Source organism: Hordeum vulgare, chromosome 6H, assembly GCF_904849725.1.
Source record: "Hordeum vulgare subsp. vulgare chromosome 6H, MorexV3_pseudomolecules_assembly, whole genome shotgun sequence".
NCBI lineage: Eukaryota > Viridiplantae > Streptophyta > Magnoliopsida > Poales > Poaceae > Hordeum > Hordeum vulgare.
The window spans coordinates 454,126,192-454,132,191 of NC_058523.1; positions in this window are offsets into that span (position 1 = coordinate 454,126,192).

Here is a 6,000-nt window from a genome sequence, read left to right on the forward strand (position 1 = left end):
CTGCGCAAAAACAACACCATGGCAATTCTGCTGAAAACAATGTTAGTCCGGGTTAGTTCCATTCAAATCATGCAAATTAGAGTCCAAAACAAGGGCAAAAGAGTTTGGAAAAGTAGATACGACGGAGACGTATCAACTCCCCCAAGCTTAAAGCCTTGCTTGTCCTCAAGCAATTGAGTTGACAAACTGAAAGAGACAAAAGAAAAACTTTTACAAACTCTATTTGATCTTGTTGTTGCAATTATGTCTAACTCATATTCAGATTTTCAGCAAGATCACAAGCTAACCACATAAGCAATGACATTTAGGTCTCATGGCAAACTCATATCAATGTCATAATCAACTAGCGAGCAATAATAATGAGTTTCAAATGTCAACACTTCAATCAAAACAATCATGAAGAAATATGAACAAATGGTATCTCGCTAGCTCTTTCTGAGACCGCAAAACATAAATGCAGAGCACCTTCAAAGACCAAGGGCTGACTGAACATTGTAATTCATGGCAAAGAAGATCTAGTCACAGTCATACTCAATATTAGTTAAAAGCAAAGCATAAAAATGATGGAGGTGCTCTCTAATTGGTGCTTTTATAAGAAGAGGATGACTCAACAGAAAAATAAATAGACAGGCCCTTCGCAGATGGAAGCATTGATTTGCAGAGGTGCCGGAGGTGAAGCTTTGAAGACAGAGATAAATAATTTTGGGTGGCATGCTTTCATTGTCAACGCAATGACCAAGAGTTTTCACCATCTTCCATGCTACACATAATATAGGCGGTTCCCAAACAGAAAAGTAAAGTTTTGACTCCCCCACCACCGATCAATCACACTCCACGACTAGCTGAATACTCGGGTGCCGTCCATACCAACAACAATCCAGGGGAAGTTTTGTTTGCAATTATCTTTTCGATTTGAGCATGGAACTGGGCATTCCAATTACCGGCCCCTTTCTCGTGAATTATAGTGAATAAACATATATCGAGGATAACACGCCTATTATGGAAGATATTGATCGCCCCTTGTCACCACATGAGCGGTTCGGGCATGCAAAATAGATTATTTCTTGAAGGTTTAGAGAGTGGCACATGCAAATTTACTTGGAACGGCACGTAGATACCGCATATAGGTAGGTATGGTGGAATCATATGGAACAACTTTGGGTTTATGGAAGTGGATGCACAAGCAGTACTCCTGCTTAGTACAAGTGAAGGCTAGCAAAAGACTGGGAAGCGACCAACTAGAGAGCGATAACAGTCATCAATATGCATTGAGATTAACCAACATTGAGTGCAAGCATGAGTAGGACATAAATCACCATGAACATGAATATCATAGAGGCTATGTTGATTTTGTTTCAACTACATGCGTGCACATGCGCCAAGTCAAGCCACTTGAATCATTCAAAGAAGGATACCATCCTATCATACTACATCATAATCATCTCAAAATTCATGTTGGCATCCAAGACAAACCATTATAAGCTCCTAGCTAATTAAGCATGGCATCAGAAACTATGATCTCTAAGTTGTCATTGCAAACATGCTTCTCTCGCAACAAAGCTGGATCGGGAACGGTGAGCTCGTCATATTTACAAAAACAAAATAGATCGAGTTCATACCAGCTTTCCAATCTCAGTCACTTCATCATATATCGTCATTATTGCCTTTCACTTGCATGACCGAATGATGTGAACAATAATAAGAGTGTTCGTGCATTGGACTAAGCTAGAATCTACAAGCAAAGACAAAGGAAAGGACAAAGTAATATGACTCTTTGACAGATAAACAGATATGCATGCGAGAGCCACTAAACATTGTAACTATGGTCTTCTACCTTGACCCAAAGAAAAAGAAAACTATTTAGACGGGAAAGCTCCCAACAAGCAAAAGAAGAAAAGGAAATATTTTTGGGTTTTCTCAAACTAGACAAACACACGAGAAGAAAACGAGAAAAAGAAATAAACTAGCATGGATGATATAGTGGCAAGGTGTGAACACCGACTAACAAAGTGAAAGCGTAAGCAAGAATATAAAGTCGGTGAGAAACACGTACTCCCCCAAGTTTAGGCTTTTGGCCTAAGTTGGTCTACTCCCAAGGAGGGAAATAACCGTCTCCGGGGTACTCCGGAGTGGACTGAGGGTGCCACTGCTGGGTGAGCTCCTCTGGCTCCCACTGATAAACTGGCGTCTGGTACTCGACTGGTAGCTCGGGCACGGGCGCCTGTGGTGGTGCTATGCCCCAATTGTTGGAATTATGCCCTAGAGGCAATAATAAATGTATAGTTATTATTATAATTACTGTATCAAGATAATAGTTTATTATCCATGCTATAATTGTATTGAATGAAGACTCATTTACATGTGTGGATACATAGACAAAACACCGTCCCTAGCATGCCTCTAGTTGGCTAGCCAGTTGATCGATGATAGTCAGTGTCTTTTGATTATGAACAAGGTGTTGTTGCTTGATAACTGGATCACGTCATTGGGAGAATCACGTGATGGACTAGACCCAAACTAATAGACGTAGCATGTTGATCGTGTCATTTTGTTGCTACTGTTTTCTGCGTGTCAAGTATTTATTCCTATGACCATGAGATCATATAACTCACTGACACCGGACGAATGCTTTGTGTGTATCAAACGTCGCAACGTAACTGGGTGACTATAAAGATGCTCTACAGGTATCTCCGAAGGTGTTAGTTGAGTTAGTATGGATCAAGACTGGGATTTGTCACTCCGTGTGACGGAGAGGTATCTCGGGGCCCACTCGGTAATACAACATCACACACAAGCCTTGCAAGCAATGTAACTTAGTGTAAGTTGCGGGATCTTGTGTTACGGAATGAGTAAAGAGACTTGCCGGTAAACGAGATTGAAATAGGTATGCGGATACTGACGATCGAATCTCGGGCAAGTAACATACCGAAGGACAAAGGGAATGACATACGGGATTATACGAATCCTTGGCACTGAGGTTCAAATGATAAGATCTTCGTAGAATATGTAGGATCCAATATGGGCATCCAGGTCCCGCTATTGGATATTGACCGAGGAGTCTCTCGGGTCATGTCTACATAGTTCTCGAACCCGCAGGGTCTGCACACTTAAGGTTCGACGTTGTTTTATGCGTATTTGAGTTATATGGTTGGTTACCGAATGTTGTTCAGAGTTCCGGATGAGATCACGGACGTCACGAGGGTTTCCGGAATGGTCTGGAAACGAAGATTGATATATAGGATGACCTCATTTGATTACCGGAAGGTTTTCCGAGTTACCGGGAATGTACCGGGAATGACGAATGGGTTCCGGGAGTTCACCGGGGGGGGCAACCCACCCCGGGGAAGCCCATAGGCTTTGGGGAGACACACCAGCCCTTAGTGGGCTGGTGGGACAGCCCCAAGGGGGCCTATGCGCCAAGAGAAAGAAATCAAAGGAAAAGAAAAAAAAAGGAGGGAAGAAGTGGGAAGGGAGGGGGACTCCTCCCACCAAACCAAGTCCAACTCGGTTTGGGGGGGGGGGAGTCCTCCCCCCCTTGGCTCGGCCGACCCTTTGGGAGTCCCTTGGACCCCAAGGCAAGGTCCCCCTCCCTCCTCCTATATATATGGGGCTTTTAGGGCAGATTTGAGACGACTTTCTCACGGCTGCCCGACCAGATACCTCCATAGTTTTTCCTCTAGATCGCGTTTCTGTGGAGCTCGGGCGGAGCCCTGCTGAGACGAGATCATCACCATCCTCCGGAGCGCCGTCACGCTGCCGGAGAACTCTTCTACCTCTCCGTCTCTCTTGCTGGATCAAGAAGGCCGAGATCATCGTCGAGCTGTACGTGTGCTGAACGCGGAGGTGCCGTCCGTTCGGTACTAGATCGTGGGACTGATCGCGGGATTGTTCGCGGGGCGGATCGAGGGACGTGAGGACGTTCCACTACATCAACCGCGTTCTCTAACGCTTCTGCTGTATGATCTACAAGGGCACGTAGATCACTCATCCCCTCTCGTAGATGGACATCACCATGATAGGTCTTCGTGCGCGTAGGAAATTTTTTGTTTCCCATGCGACGTTCCCCAACAGTGGCATCATGAGCTAGGTGCATGCGTAGATGTCTTCGCGAGTAGAACACAAAAGGTTTTGTGGGCGGTGATGTGCGTTTTGCTGCCCTCCTTAGTCTTTTCTTGATTCCGCGGTATTGTTGGATTGAAGCGGCTTGGACCGACATTACTCGTACGCTTACGAGAGACTGGATTCATCGTTACGAGTAACCCCCTTTGTTCAAAGATGACTGGCAAGTGTCGGTTTCTCCAACTTTAGTTGAATCGGATTTGACCGAGGAGGTCCTTGGATGAGGTTAAATAGCAACTCATATATCTCCGTTGTGGTGTTTGCGTAAGTAAGATGCGATCCTACTAGATACCCTTGGTCACCACGTAAAACTTGCAACAACAAAATTAGAGGACGTCTAACTTGTTTTTGCAGGGTATGATTGTGATGTGATATGGCCAACGATGTGATGTGATATATTGGATGTATGAGATGATCATGTTGTAATAGAAATATCGACTTGCACGTCGATGGTACGGCAACCGGCAGGAGCCATAGGGTTGTCTTTATACTAACATATGTGCTTGCAGATGCGTTTACTATTTTGCTAGGATGTAGCTATAGTAGTAATAGCATAAGTAGCACGACAACCGTGATGGCAATACGTTAATGGATGATCATGGTGTGGCGCCGGTGACAAGAAGATCGTGCCGGTACTTTGGTGATGGAGATCAAGAAGCACGTGATGATGGCCATATCATGTCACTTATGAATTGCATGTGATGTTAATCCTTTTATGCACCTTATTTTGCTTAGAACGACGGTAGCATTATGAGGTGATCTCTCACTAAAATTTCAAGACGAAATTGTGTTCTCCACGACTGTGCACCGTTGCTACAGTTCGTCGTTTCGAGACACCACGTGATGATCGGGTGTGATAGACTCAACGTTCACATACAACGGGTGTAAAACAGTTGCGCACGCGGAACACTCGGGTTAAGCTTGACGAGCCTAGCATGTGCAGACATGGCCTCGGAACACATGAGACCGAAAGGTCGATCATGAATCATATAGTTGATATGATTAGCATAGGGATGCTTACCACTGAAACTATACTCAACTCACGTGATGATCGGACTTGGGATAGTGTAAGTGGATCATGAACCACTCAAATGACTAGAGAGATGTACTTTTTGAGTGGGAGTTTAGCATATAATTTGATTAAGTTGAACTCTAATTATCTTGAACATAGTCTAAGTCCACTTTGAATATATTTGTGTTGTAGATCATGGCTCACGCAAGTGTCATCCTGAATTTTAATACGTTCCTAGAGAAAGCTAAGTTGAGAGATGATGGAAGCAACTTTGTAGACTGGGCTCGTAATCTTAAGCTAATCTTACAAGCTGGAAAGAAGGATTATGTCCTTAATGCTGCGCTAGGAGATGAACCACCCGCTACGGCTGATCAGGATGTTAAGAACGCTTGGTTAGCACGTAAGGAGGACTACTCAATAGTTCAATGTGCAGTCTTGTATGGCTTAGAACCGGGACTTCAACGTCGCTTTGAGCGTCATGGAGCATTTGAGATGTTCCAGGAGTTGAAGTTTATCTTTCAGAAGAACGCCCGGATCGAGAGGTATGAGACCTCCGATAAATTCTATGCTTGCAAGATGGAGGAAAACTTGTCTGTCAGTGAACATGTGCTCAAAATGTCTGGGTACTCAAACCGCCTAGCTGAACTGGGGATTGAACTCCCGCAAGAAGCTATCACGGACAGAATCCTTCAATCACTGCCGCCAAGCTATAAAGGCTTTGTGTTGAACTACAACATGCAAGGGATGAACAAGTCTCCCGGCGAGTTGTTTGCGATGCTGAAAGTCGCAGAGTCTGAACTCCGTAAAGAGCATCAAGTGTTGATGGTGAGCAAGACCACTAGTTTCAAGAGAAACGGCAAAGGCAAGAA